This window comes from Triticum urartu, chromosome 3A (assembly GCF_056163025.1).
Source record: "Triticum urartu cultivar PI428250 chromosome 3A, HENAU_Tu73, whole genome shotgun sequence".
NCBI lineage: Eukaryota > Viridiplantae > Streptophyta > Magnoliopsida > Poales > Poaceae > Triticum > Triticum urartu.
In genome coordinates this window covers 220,600,967-220,615,666 of record NC_141875.1, presented here as the reverse complement: position 1 = coordinate 220,615,666, position 14,700 = coordinate 220,600,967, and positions in this window count along the sequence as shown.

The following is a 14,700-nucleotide window of genomic DNA, read 5'->3' as shown; positions in this document are numbered from 1 at the left end:
CTCCTCGGACACCTTGGGGATCTTGAGGCACGCGCTGTTGAAGCGCTGGATGTACTTTTGCAGGGTCTCTCCGGGTTGTTGCTTGATGCAGCGCATGTCGCTCACGGCGGGTGGCCGGTCGCGAGTACCTTGGAAGTTGGCGATGAAGCGAGTGCGCATCTGGTCCCAGGAAGAGATCGTGCCTGGAGCCAGATTCAGGAGCCAGGTGCGAGCTCCTTCCTTGAGCGCCATGGGGAACCAGTTCGCCATGACCTTCTCGTCCCCGCTGGTAGCTTCGATGCCCAGCTCATAGAGCTGGAGGAACTCAGCAGGGTCAGTCGTGCCATCGTAACGAGGAGGCAGGTTAGGCTTGAACTTTCCGGGCCACACGACGCTACGCAGCTCGGTGGTGTAGGCACGGCAGCCTGCGGTGGCCACGAAAGACTTCGACTGGTGGAGAGCTCGGTCTTGAGGGTCCCCACGCGCTGCAGCTAGGAGCAGCGCGGGGTCTTGGTGTGCCGGAGCCGGAGCAGGGAGCGCCCGGGTAGCTCCGTTCTTGCTGCGCTGGCACCAGACGGGGCGGGTTCCGCCCAGGGGCCACGCGCCTTGGAGCCATGGCGTCTTCTTGGAGAGGAGGCGGCTGGTACGCCTCCGGAGCTTCGTTGCCCGCGCGGGGCGGGGTGTGGCGCAGCGGAACGGACGGCGCGGGAGAGCCCCCTGCGGCGCGGACAAGCTCGGCGACGCGGTCGAGCCACTCTTCGTAGATGTCATCGACGTGACGGTAGCGCAGGAGCTCGTTTGCCGCGAGGAGCGTAGCTCGAGCCTCCAAGGGGGCGCGGAGCGCGCGGGACGAAGAACCAGCTGGTGCGAGCGATGGAGTAGCGGTGCGGCCGTCTTGCCGCACGGATGGATGCTGAGACGACGCTTGCTGCTCGCCACCTGCCGGGCCGGTGGCGGCGTTGATGGCGGGCGACGGGGAAGGACGAGGACGTCCGCCGACGGGCGCCGTCTGGGCGACGCGGGAAGCGATGGCGGCCCGGCGCCGAGCGTCGGACATGGATGCGACGGTAGGAGGAGAACGGGGCGGTGGAAGACAAATTCCAGCGCACCCCTACGTGGCGCGCCAAATGTCAGATTTCGGGTTCTGGCAGACCCTTAAGGTTCGAACACTGGGGTGCACGCGGAGATTACGCCTTCTACCTCTCCGTCTCGCAAAGATCTAGACTACTGAAAGAACTGCACAAGAGACACAAGGTTTATACTAGTTCGGGCCACCGTTGTGGTGTAATACCCTACTCCAGTGTGTGGTGGGTGGACTGCCTCTTGGGGCTGATGATGATGAGCAATACAAAGAAGAACAGCCTCGCCAGGGTCTGTTCTTGGATGGGGCGATGAACTGCTGGGAGGAGTTCAGCCACCTTTCTCTTTCTCTCTCTCTCTCTCTCTCTCTCTCACTCACTGCCTTCCTCTTACTCACCGGCCTCTCCTTCCTTTCTTCCGACCAACTCTTTTTCCAACCCCCCGCTCTGTGGGCGGCTGGTCCTATTTATAGAGGCCCTGGTCCTCTTCCCAAATATTGAGCGGGAAGGGAGCCAACAATGGTGGGCTAATTTGAAGGGGGACAATAAGTATCAACTATCCTGACAAAAGCAGTCTTCGCCTGCGCAAAGCTCTGGTGATGACACCGTCTTGGGCTCCACGGTGACCTCCATCTTGTAGTCCTCCTGGTCTTGGTCTCGTTGCACCGAAATGGCAACCTTTGCCTGATGCCTCGGTACTCCGCGGCTGCGCTTGCCCCCTTTGCACCAAAGAGGAAAGGAGGACGTTGCGCGGGCTGGCACCCGCCTGGCACCCCGAGTCGTCATGGCTCACGTCACGGGCACCTCACGAGGTACCCCGCCTTGATTTCTCCGCCTCCTCACGAGCCAGCCCGACGAGGCCGTGCCGGAGGATGGTCCGTGTCGTCTGCCCCGCGAGGCTTGTCCCCTCGCGAGGGTCTTGAGTCTTGTGTTGATGAAGATGGGATGTGCTGGGCCCCCTTTTGAGCCACGCCACAGGCCGCAGGCAGGCAAGTCTGGGGACCCCCGTTCCCAGAACACCGACACCCTCTGTCCTTCCTCTTCTCGAACTCCAGCTTTTGTTTTCAACCCAATCTCGAACCTTCCCCCCCTTCCCATCGCCATGGCTCTGACGAAGAAGGGAAGAGGGAAGAAACCCATGCCTCCGCCTTGCTCACCGCCGTTGGGCAAGGTCAGCTCGGCTCTGGCCACTATCTTCAACGAATGCGGGAGGACGACGGCCTGGCCCGCGTCCCACTTCTCCATCGACAGGATAGTTACCGAGGTCCAGTATTTTGCCGACGCCCTGTGGGCGGGTCTGGTTCCCCCCTTTTCTTATTTCTTCAATGCCGTGCTTTCCCACTATCAGATCCACATGATGCATCTGGGTCCTGAATCCATCACCCTCCTTTCGGTCTTCGCCTTTGTTTGCGAGGCAATGATGGGCATCCTTCCTTCGGTTGCCTTGCTGCGCCACTTCTTCTCTCTGCGCCTTGTCGACCCTACCCAATGCTGGGCGTGCATGAGCTTCGTTGCCGCGTCTGAGTCAGCGGCCTCAGGGATTGACTTCAGGCTCCCTCTGCCCGCGGCTGGGTTCCGCGAGCGGTGGCTGTATGTGGATGCAGGGGTGCCCAGCCCCCTGCTATCGGAGCCAACTTCGCCTGCTGTCCCCAATTCAGGCTGGGGCCAGGAGACGCTTGAGAACCCCCGGCTCGTCTTCGTCTGGCACCGCTTCGCGTTCTTGAGGTCGCTTGGCGTGACAGCGCCCAAGGTGGTGAAGGAGTTCCTGCTTCGCCGCATTGCTCCTCTCCAACGCCACTCCCGCCGGATGTGGGCCTTCAGCGGGCGTGATGATCGTATGAGGCTCCAGGAAGAGGGCCTGACGCCTGAAGTGCTGAGGACAGTGCTCTTGATCCTGACTGGGGACCCCAACCCTGGCAGCATCCAGCAGGGAGGGGCCTTGCTGTACCTCTGCCAGAACAGGGGTGATTTTGTGAATCAGATGCCTATCTTTGATGAGTGGGGGCCGCACCCCACCGGCCTCCGGGGGCCTCGCGAGAACCCAATGATGGTGACTGCCCTTCCAGTCGGCCAAGGCGACTCTTCCTCGGGTGGCAGAGCAGGGAGGCGTGAGGCGCTAGAGGCCGAGGGGGCTCCCAGCGGGGTGACAGCACCGGGCGATGCTCATGAGGGAGCATCTCTTGGGGCCCGTGCCGCTGAGGCTGAGGGCGGCAAGCAGCTGCCCTCAGCGCCTGCGGCTGAGGCCCCTTAGGCGCCAGCCGCTTCTCTTGGTGAGGCGACTGGCAGTGCGCATCAGGCAGGCGCCCCTGACGCGGATCGCCTTGACGCTTCGTCCTCGTCGCAGGTTGATCCCTGCGCTCAACTCTTGGGCTACTTCCGCGTGGACTTTGAGGCCCTCCGGAAGAGAAGGGAGGCCCTGGGCGACGATTACCCTTGTCGCCTGCTGAAGCGTAGGAAGTACTTCGCCACTGATGAGTAAGCCTTCTCCTTTTCCAGCTCCCGATCCTTCTGTTGCTTTTACTGATCCTTGCTCCGCAGGCCCCTTCCAGCCGAGCTCGCGGAGATGGCTGAGGTGCCGTCCCCCTTGGCTTCGCCCCCTCTACCGTTCTCAAGCGCTCCGAGCAGCAGAGCCCTTGTGGTGAGGGCGATCGGAGAGGCGAACCGTCCCGAGGCGCATCGAGGCCCTGTGCACCTTGCGATCCTCCTTCGCGGGCCTTCTCGTGGCATAGCCAGCCTGCCGTGGGCTTCTCGCCTGGTTGTGGACTGCGACTGGCTGAGGCGCTCCCTGCGCTCTTCATCTGGGGACGGGCTGGCTCCAGGCCGGGCTTCTGGCATGGCGTACCCGGCCGTCGCGAGGGTGCCAGCCCCCAGCCCCCTGCCCGGAGGGGGAGTGATGATCCGTGGCCCTCGGCGCTTGCTTGGGGCAGATGATGGTGTGGAAGACGTGCTCGAGCGTGCCCGAGAGTGTCGCGCTCTTCGCCAAGGATTCCTTCGAAGGGCGGCTGACGCGGTGAGCCTGCTTGGTGAGGAGCTTGCTGATGAAGACACACGCCTTGAGGCCGAGGGCCTGCGCCTGGCTGCAGAGAGGCGCGAGCTGGAGGGCGCCATTGCCCTTGCACGCCATCAGCGCGATCTTGACGACGAAGAGGCCAAGGCGTCGCTGGTGGCCTCTCGGGAGGCCCGATCTTGGGCCGCTGAGGAGGCCCGGGAAGCTGACCGGCGGCGAGAGGCGGCGGAGGAGCGGGCTCGGGAGCTCCTGGCCTGGTGCCACTCACTGGAGGAGCAAGTGGAGCTGCGCGAGGCAGCCCTCGCGTCGATGAAGGTGGCCTCTGGCGACCCAGTAGAGCTCCAGAAGCGTGAGGAGGCGCTGACGCTGGAAGCCGCCGAACGTACCCGTGAGTACGAGCGTCTGGAGACGAGGGAGCGCTTGGTGACGCAGGCAGAGGATGATGTCGCTACACGGGAAGCCCGTGTCCTGGAGGAGGTCGGACGTCGGGTGGCGATGGAGCGCTTGGACCTCGAGCGCGAGTCCGAGGAGCGGCTGGGGTTGATCCGGGCCGAGGCTGAAGGTAGGACTGCTACCTTGAGGGCCAAGCTAGAGGAAGCGACGCGACGGGCCGATGCTCTTCGGGACGCCCTTGAAGTAGCGCAAGGGGAGTCAACCACCTCCCAGGCCGAGGTACTCCTTCTTCGCCATCGGGTGGAGGAGGTTGAAGCCGTCGCGCACCAGAATGCGGATGAGATACATCAGCGGCGGATCCTGGAGCATGAGCATGGCCCCATGCTCACCACGCTCTGGGAGAGAGCCAACACAACCTTGGGCAACATCTGCGAGGCGGCTGTTGGCGAGCCGCATGCAGTCAACTACGCCGGCAACCTTCAGTTCTTCACCGACGTGGTGACACAGCTGGAGGCACGGTCGATCAGGGCCGACAGGTTGGTGGAGGGGAGGAGCCGCGCCCTGCTCGGGCGCGCCTTTTCTCGTGTCTTCAGCCATCTCCGGAACATGGATCCCCACTTCGATTTCGACGCCGCCATCGCCCCAGTCCCCCAGGCCGTCCGAGACGACCTGGCGCACTGGGTGGAAGACAATGTGGATGCTCTTGTCAGGGCCTTCGCTTCAGACAACGACGGCATGATCGTGGCTGCCAACGAGGGCGGTGTGGTGAACGGCCCTGACGCCACTGGCGGCGACGCAGACAGCGATGGCGAGTCCAGCGACGCCAGCAACGGTTCGGGTGGTGCTCCTGAGGACGCATTGGGGGATTTATCCGACTGATCATGCATCATTCCTGTTTCCTTACCCTGCATGAATAAAACTCAGGTTTTGGCCTGATGGCTGTGAGAGCATTTTGGGAGGGGGAGCCCCTCATGTAAAACTTGTGTTCATCGTATTAGTAGATGTTACATTGCACATGCGCCCGCGCCAAGTGGTTGGCTAAGCGACGCGCTGGTTGGCTAGTTTACCTTCGCCCCGTGCGGGCCCTGAGGTAGCCTGTGGGAGGCTGTGGTGTCCCGAGTGTTCCCTGATCGAATCCATAGGATCTGCAGTAAAAAACCTTCCTGAGAGGACGCGGCGGCGGCAGTCTAGGCTGTGCGCAAGCTAGGCCTGACCCGGCTCGCAAGGGGCTCACGAGGGGAGGCAGCTGAGGCGAAGTGGTAATCAAAACGCGAGAAATTGCTCGAACGAGACTAAGCACCCCTTCCCCGAACACACGCAAATCTCAAATTCGAATCCAACTTGAATCCAGCGGGGGAAAGTGACAACCAAAGGGAAAAGCGACGAAAGCAGACGAAAGGCCGCGTCCGGCACCTAATCTAGTCTTGGACGTCTTCTCACCAGCGCGGAGCTAAGTGCTGCCACTGGGCGTGGGAGGGAGCCCCAGGGCCTGAGGCCGGCACCCCTGAGACTCCGGGGCGTGTACAGCCCCACTAATTATTACGTGAGAGTGTCACGGGGCGGCGAGCTTCACAGGCACTGGGCCTTCTTCACAGGTACCGACCTTGCTTCATATCGCCAGACAAGGGCCCCGCCTTGTGCCACACTCTAGTGCCATCAACGACGACCGGAAACCAGGACGCCGCCGATGGGGTAGAGCAGTCGCCAGCGGTTCCCCCGACAACCATGGGTCCTCCGCCAGGGGCAGGCCCTGAGGCACCTCCCCAGCAGAGGGCCTACCTCCTGAGAACACCTTGCTCCGAACGCCGCGGTGGTGATGTCGGATCTCGGCCCCTCTCCTGCAGCCCCCTGCGCCCTCCTCCCAAGGGGTAGGAGACTGTGGGAGCGGGGCAGCTGCTCGCTGTGGCGACCTGCACCTCCTGCAATCCATGATTAGCGTATGCCTGCTCCTGAGGAATTAGCGGTACCCGATAATCGTTGCCTCCAGCGTGGCCAGTGGGACCGTCCGGGGCTCCTGGAAGGGCTCAGCTTCTGGCGCCTCGTCCCCCCAGCTTGGGCTGAGGAGCGAGCCTTGTTCGCCCTCGTGAGGGTGTCCTTGGTCCATCATGAGGGGCACGTATTCTTCTGGCGCCGTCATCCCGAAGGCCACGCCGTAGTGCTCCGCGTGCCACGCAGTCCTGCTTGAGGCACCCACCGTGGGGTGGTAGCGCGGCTGTCCACTGGGGCTGTGGGTCGCGTCAAGTCCTTCTTCGCGGACTGGGAGCGGGGGCAGCGCCGCCGCCGGTCTGGTGCCAACAGCTTCGCCGGCGTTGGGGTAGCCTTGGAGCCCGCGGGTGCGCGTGGAGCCCCCGCGCGGGCAGCCCTGGGCTTGAGATGGGAGCTGGGTGCAGAAGGGGTGAGCCCCCGAGGCGGCGAAGCCCAGGAGCTCTGCCACCCGCTCCAGCAGCATGTCGCGGCGGCCCTCCAGCAGCTCTCGGGCCACCGTGAGCGCGGCCCTCCAGTTCACCTGCTCCCAGCAGGTGTACGGTGTCGTGGTCGCGGCGTGATTGGAGGCCCTTGCTGCCGACCGCGCCTGCCGCGGTGTGAGAGCTATCGAAGCCTGTCCGCGTCGCCCGCGGCCCGCAGCGCCCTGCGGACCACGAGCTGCCTGGGGCACGGGGTCGCCCAAGGCGAGCGACTCTGCGCGGGCGGGCCACGCCGCCAATGGATCTGGGTTGCCCGCTTGGTCGCCGGACATGGTGATGACGACGCGACGGGACACGAAGCGGTAGAAGGTGGATTCCGGCGCACCCCTACCTGGCGCGCCAAATGTCGGATTTCGGGTTCTGGCAGACCCTTGAGGTTCGAACACCGGGGTGCGCGCGGAGATTTCGCCTTCTACCTACCTGTACCCCTCCACCTCGCTAAGATCTAAGCTATGGAAAGAACAGCACAAGAGACACAAGGTTTATACTGGTTCGGGCCACCGTTGTGGTGTAATACCCTACTCCAGTGTGTGGTGTGGTGGATTGCCTCTTGGGCTGATGATGATGAGCAATACAAGGAAGAACAGCCTCGCGAGGGTCTGTTCTTGGCTGGGGCGATGAACTGCTAGGAGGAGTTCAGTCGCCCTTCTCTCTCTCTCTCTGTGTGTGTGATGCTACTCGATCCAATCCTAGCTAGTTTCTCTCTTGGCTTCTAGTTTCTCCCTTCTTTATTTCCCCTCTACCCTGGGGGTGGCTAGTCCTATTTATAGGCAAAGGCCCTGGGCCTGTTCCCAAATATTGAGCGGGAAGGGCGCCAACAATTGGCCATTTTGAAGGGGAACATCTGGTACACTTATCCTGACTAAAGTTGGTCCTCGCCTGCCAAAGGCTCTGGTGGTGACGCTGGCTTGGGCTCCACAATGACTTCCTCCCTGCCGTTGGACTGGTCTTGGTCTCGTTGCACCGAAACGGGTGCCATTGCTTGATGCTCTCGCCTGCGCTTGCTCCCTTTGCACCAAAGAGGAAAGGAGGACACTTCGCGGCTGGTGCCCGCCTGACGCCTTTGGTCGTCATGGCTTGCGTCACGGGCACCTCGCGAGGTACCCCGCCTTGATCTCTCCGCCTCCTCGCGAGCCAGCCTGATGAGGCCGTGCCTGAGGAAGTTCCGTGTCGTCCGCCCCGCGAGGCTTGGCCCCTCGCGAGGGTCTTGGGTCTGTGGTGATGAAGATGGGCCGTTCTGGGCCCCCCTTTGAGCCACGCCATAGGCCGCAGGCAGGCAAGTCTGGGGACCCCCGTTCCCAGAACGCCGGCAGTGTTGACCTCAGCCCTCTTTCCTCCTTTCTGTGGCTTCTTACCGTCAGTCATTTTCTTCAGTTGAGGAATTTGAACAATTGAATTCTCTGAAGAAGTATGCAACTTTTCTTTGAGGAACGCTGCAAATGAGTTAAGTTGATGAGAACCTAGTGATTCAGCAGCCGACATGAGTACCTGTGAATAGAGTATAGTTGCGAGGAATTTGGAGAGGTCATATGCGTTCTCAAAAGGTTTTATAAAGAACAAGTTTGTGGAATTTGACCAGATGAGTCTTGAAGAATTTCACTAAGCATTCTTTGTCTTAGGTTCCAGAGATGTGTAGATCAAAAATCCACACATTTGAGGAATCTTGAAGAAAAACATAGCTTGGAAATGAATCAAGAACAGATGATATGAGAGGTGTTTTAGTGTGTGAAGATATGAAGAAAAACACCTTTGAAGATTTTGTAGATAATCATTCGAATCAACGAGGGTAGTAAAAGTAACTTTTAATTACCCTGGATGAAGAACACGACAAACAGTGAGGTGGAGAGGTGAAGTTCGTCTGTGTAGATCTTCCACGCCCTAACTCGGCGGAGGAAGACGGCTACAGCGGTGGCGGAGTGAAGATTTCCGCGGCCGGCGCGAGTACGGCGGCGACGAGGTTGAGGCAGTGAAGCTCTTCCTCACCGGCGATGATGAAGTAGCGGCGGCGCTAGGGTTTGAGAAGTTCGAGCTGGAGAGAGGTCGAGCGGAGTAAAAGAAGTGAGGAAGGGGAAGAGGGGTATTTATAGCCATGGTGAAAAACTGTTCACCCAAAGAAATTGGACGAGCGTGCCCCTGACCCTTCTCATTCGCATGACATGTGTCACCCACGTACTGAAAGGTGGAGATCATGTGCGATCGTGGGTGAAAGGATAAGTGTATTGTGGGATGCAGAACTGTTTGAGCGGCAAAGCCGAAAATTTAGATAAGATAGGTTTTAAAGTTCCGTTCGCAATTTCTTCAGCCGACAAGGACACAGTGAAGATTGTGAACGAGTTTCAAATAAAACGCACATGAAGAATTTGTGAACAGATTGGGTTGAGTTTTGCATAGAGGGGGAAGGGTCCGATCACATTCACTTAGCAGAAAAACCAACTTGAAGAATTAGCAATAAGTGAATGCTGTAGAGGACATAAACTCATATATATATCCAATGAAGAAAAACGATGGAAACAGTGAAGACAATGCAAATTTGAAGAATATGAACAACTGAGGAATTTCAACTTTTGATGGTGGCGTGACCCACCGTATAAGAATGATGATTTCAGACACCGCGTACAATTATCGTAGGGTTCTGAGAATCAGATTCTTCGTTAATTTCTTCACACTAAGAGTGTTATTCTTCATTGATTGAAGAAAAATGTTTCTTCATGTGTTGCACATCTAAGTCATCAATTTTGCATAAGTGTTAGGATGAGTGTCCTTTTAAAAGAACATTCGAAGATTCTAGGATATTTAGCTCACACCGCAACTTGCTAAATCTCTTCTCATCCATGGGCTTTGTGAAGATATCAGCTAGCTGTTCTTCAGTATTCACATGCTCAATAGAAATGTCGCCCTTCAACACATGATCACGAAGAAAATGATGACGAATCTGAATGTGCTTAGTCTTCGAGTGCTGAACTGGGCTGTGAGCAATCTTGATGGCACTCTCATTGTCACAGAAGAGAGGCACATTCTTCATGTTGACGCCATAGTCCTTGAGAGTTTGCTTCATCCATAGCAATTGAGCATAGCAAGAACCAACGGCAATGTACTCAGCTTCAGCAGTAGATAGTGATACGCAGTTCTGTTTCTTCGAGGACCAACAGACCAAAGATCGTCCATGGAAATGACATGTACTAGATGTTGACTTGCGGTCCACACGATCACCAGTATAGTCAGAGTCAGAATATCCAATGAGATCAAAAGCCGAGCCCTTGGGGTACCATAATCCAAGTGTTGGTGTGTGAGCTAGATATCGAAGAATATGCTTCACAGCCTTATGGTGTGATTCCTTCGGTGCAGCTTGAAATCGGGCACACATGCAAACACTAAGCATTATGTCTGGCCTAGATGCACATAAGTACAATAAAGAACCAATCATGGAGCGGTATACCTTATGATTGAAGTCAATACCATTTTCATCAGTGCACAGATGGCCATTTGTAGGCATAGGAATTTTGACGCCTTTGCAATCTTGCATGCCGAATTTCCTCAGCACATCCTTGAGGTATTTCTCCTGAGATATGAATATGCCATTGCATTGTTAACGAATTTGAAGACCCAAGAAGAATTTCAACTCTCCCATCATAGACATTTGATATTCTTCACTCATCATATAGGCAAATTCATCACTATAACGTTGGTCAGTACAGCCAAAGATAATATCATCAACATATATTTGGCACACAAACAATTCACCATCATAAGATTTAGTGAAAAGAGTAGGGTCGAGTGAACCGGGTTTGAAGCCTTTCTTCATGAAGAATTCCTTCAATGTGTCATACCACGCCCGTGGGGCCTGCTTGAGGCCATAGAGGGCCTTGTTGAGTCTGAAGACTTTGTCAGGATTCTTTGGATCTTCAAAACCTAGGGGTTGAGCAACATATACTTCTTCCACAAGCTTACCATTAAGGAATGCACTTTTCACATCCATTTGATATAAAGTGATATCATGATGGTTAGCATAAGCAAGTAATATGCGAATAGCCTCAAGTCTAGCAACAGGTGCAAAAGTTTCATCAAAGTCAATTCCTTCAACCTGTGTGTAGCCTTGAGCTACGAGCCGTGCCTTATTCCTCACCACAAGGCCATTTTCATCTTGCTTGTTGCGGTAGATCCACTTTGTGCCAATGATATTGTGCTTGCGAGGATCTGGACGTTTGACCAGTTCCCTGACATTGTTGAGCTCGAACTGATGTAATTCTTCTTGCATGGCCTAAATCCACTCAGGCTCCAGAAATGCTTCATCTACCTTAGTGGGCTCTGTGATAGAGACAAAGGCATAGTGCCCACAAAATTTAGATAAATGTGAAACTTTTGAGCATGTGAGAGGACCTGGCGCTTTGATGTCATTGATGATCTTTTCCACTTGCACTTCTTTTGCAATGCGAGGATGAGCTGGTTGTCGTTGAGGAATTTGATCAGCATTCTCTTCAGCACCATTTTCTTCAGTATTTTCTTCAGGTGCATTAGCTCGACGTTCTTCATGTTCTAGAATGAATTCTTCAGCAGATTCTTCAGTAGGAATGACATCCTCAGTAGCCTTGAACTTGATAGTTTCCTCAGGTGCTGGTTCATCTATCATAGTAGGTAGGTGCTCTCTTTGCGAGCCATTAGTTTCATCGAACCGCACATCTATAGTTTCAACAACCTTGTGAAGAACGTTGTTGAAGACTCTGTAGGTGTGCGAGTCCTTTCCGTAACCAAGCATAAAACCTTCATGTGCTTTAGGTGCAAATTTTGAGTTGTGATGAGGATCTCTAATCCAACATTTAGCACCGAAGACTTTGAAATAAGTTAAATTTGGTTTCTTATCAGTGAGGAGTTCATAGGCAGTCTTCTTGAAGAATTTGTGAAGATATACTCTGTTGATGATGTGGCATGCAGTATCAATTGCCTCAGTCCAGAAACGACGAGGCGTTTTGTATTCATCAAGCATTGTGTGAGCCATCTCAGCAAGAGTCCTGTTCTTGCGCTCCATGACGCCGTTCTGCTGAGGAGTGTAAGGAGCAGATAACTCATGAGTAATACCAAGTTCATCAAGGTAGTCATCTAGACCAGAATTCTTGAACTCAGTGCCATTGTCACTTCTGATGTGCTTGATCTTCACACCAAAGTTGGTTGAAGCCCTCGAGGAAAATCATTTGAAGACTTCCTGCACTTCATGTTTGTAAGTAACAAGGTGTACCCATGTGTAACGAGAGTAATCATCAACAATAACAAAGCCATATTGAGATGCTTCATTTGAAATAGCAGAATAATGATTAGGATCGAAGAGATCCATGTGAAGCAATTCAAATGGGCGAGTAGTGGTCATGATAGTCTTCGTTGGATGCTTGGCCTTTGTCATCTTCCCAGCTTCACAGGCTCCGCATAGGTGATCCTTGAGGAATTTGACATTCTCGATGCCAATGACATGCTTCTTCTTCGCAAGCGTGTGCAAATTCCTCATGCCTGCATGACCAAGTCGTCGATGCCAGAGCCAGCCTTCTGAAGCTTTTGCAAGTAGGCACACGGCTGGTTGTGGTCCTGTAGAGAAATCAACAATATATAGGTCTCCTCTCCTAAAGCCTTCGAAGACTTTGGAATTGTCAGCCTCCATAACCACAACACAATGATACTTGCCAAAGACAACAACCATATCAAGATCACAAAGCATTGAGATAGACATAAGGTTGTATCCTAAGGACTCGACAAGCATGACTTTGTCCATGTGTCGATCCTTTGTGATCGCAACCTTACCTAGACCCAATACCTAACTTTTGCCTTTGTCGGCAAAGATGATATGCTTCAGATGCGACGAAGATAATGGAGCATCCATCAATATATTCTTGTCACCAGTCATGTGATTTGTACATCCACTGTCGAGGACCCACTCAGTGGCTTTGGGTTGATCATCCTGCAGATGAATTAGTGCATCTTACAAACTCATATACTTCATCAGTGAAGAATATGACCTCAATTCATCAGATCAATTTCATCAAGCAAAAGAACAGATAAAGCAGTATGAGGACGTGAGAAATGAAAGTTCATTTCTTCATGATTAGCCTACATCCTTTTAGGCATGCTAGGGTCTCCAGCAAATTCTTCAGACGATTACGTACATCTGGAGACCTGACCCTGCAGAAGAGATTAGTTCTTTTTCTTCACCACCTAGATCTGAAGGGGTGGCAAAGAGTTCATCATTTTGCGAGCTCCATAAGAGAAAGGTGGCATAGATGCCAGTCCATTTCATTTCACATAAGAGGGGTTAGAGTAAGCATAAGAGTAGGCAGAGAAATTCTTCAAGGACTTATGGACATTATGATTTGAAGTATAATGCACATATCCACAATCCTTAGATCTTCCCTGCGAAACAGACGGGTTAGCATGATGATGTTCATATGAGGACTTTGATCCTTTTGAGGAATATGATCCATGTGAAGAGTTTGGTCCATATGAGGACTTGGATCCATATGAAGAATTTGGTCCATATGAAGAATTTGATCTAGGGTTCCTATTCTTCACAGGTGGCGTCATGATGACATTCACCTGAAGATTTTCATGGCATCTTTTGGGAACCCAGATTTTCTTCATAGGAGGACCGTTCCTGCAATTAGTGCCAACATATCTAGCAAATACTTCACCATTCTGATTTTTGAACAGTTTATAGTTGGAGTCAAATGACTCATCATCAGAACGAGGAGATTCACATGCAAATCCAGATAAGTTAGATGGATCAACTGGAGGTCCCTTTGCAGCAACCCATGTAGTTTTGGGGTACTGCTCAGGCTTCCAATATGTACCATCAGCGTTGAGTTTCCTTTCAAAGGCAATACCCTCTTTCCTAGGGTTCCCGTTGAGGATCTGCTTTTTAAGCACATCACAAAGAGTCTGATGCCCTTTGAGGCTTTTGTACATGCCTGTCATGTACAATTCCTTCAGCCCTGCATCGTCAGTGATACTAGCAATGTCCTCAGATGAGGAATTAGTGATAGCAGAGGCATGTGAAGAATTTGAAACATTAGCAGCATTTGAACATTCAGGTGAAGAATTAGCAGATTCACATTCAATGCATTTCAAACAAGGAGGAACAAATTCTTCCTGAGAAGCACTGACTTGTTGAGCAAGTAATGAATCGCGCTCCTTCTGAAGATCTTCATAACTCACTCTTAGCTTCTCAAGGTCTTGCTTTCTTTGAAGAAATTCATAAGAAAGCTTATCATGATCAGATAAAAGAGTGTTATGTTGATCTTGAAGGGTGTCATACTTAGTATGAAGTCTCTGAAGACTTTCAGCCAAAGCTTTTGACTGATCCATTTCTTCACCCAACATATCATCGCTCTTATTTCGCATGTAGTGAACTTTTTCCAAAGCTCTTTGTTGTTTAGTGGCAAGGGAAGCAAGTTTGACATAGCTGGGTCCAAATTCATCACCAGATTCATCATCACTAGACTTGGATAGGTAGCGTTCAGTTACCTCAGCATCTTTTGCCATAAGGCATGATGCAGAAGATGATGATTCTGGTTGAAATGTCATCGCTTTGAGAGATTCCTTGAAGTCCTCAAACCAAGGATCATAACAGGTTCGATGACCTTCATAGACCTTAGAGAGACGGTCCCAGATGAGCTTCGCATGATCGAGATGCATGATATTCCTGAACTGATTTTGTGACAGACTGGAGCAGATGACATCCTTCGCCGTGAGGTTGAGAAGAGTGTACTTGCGAATGTCATCAGCTTCCGCCATCTTGCAC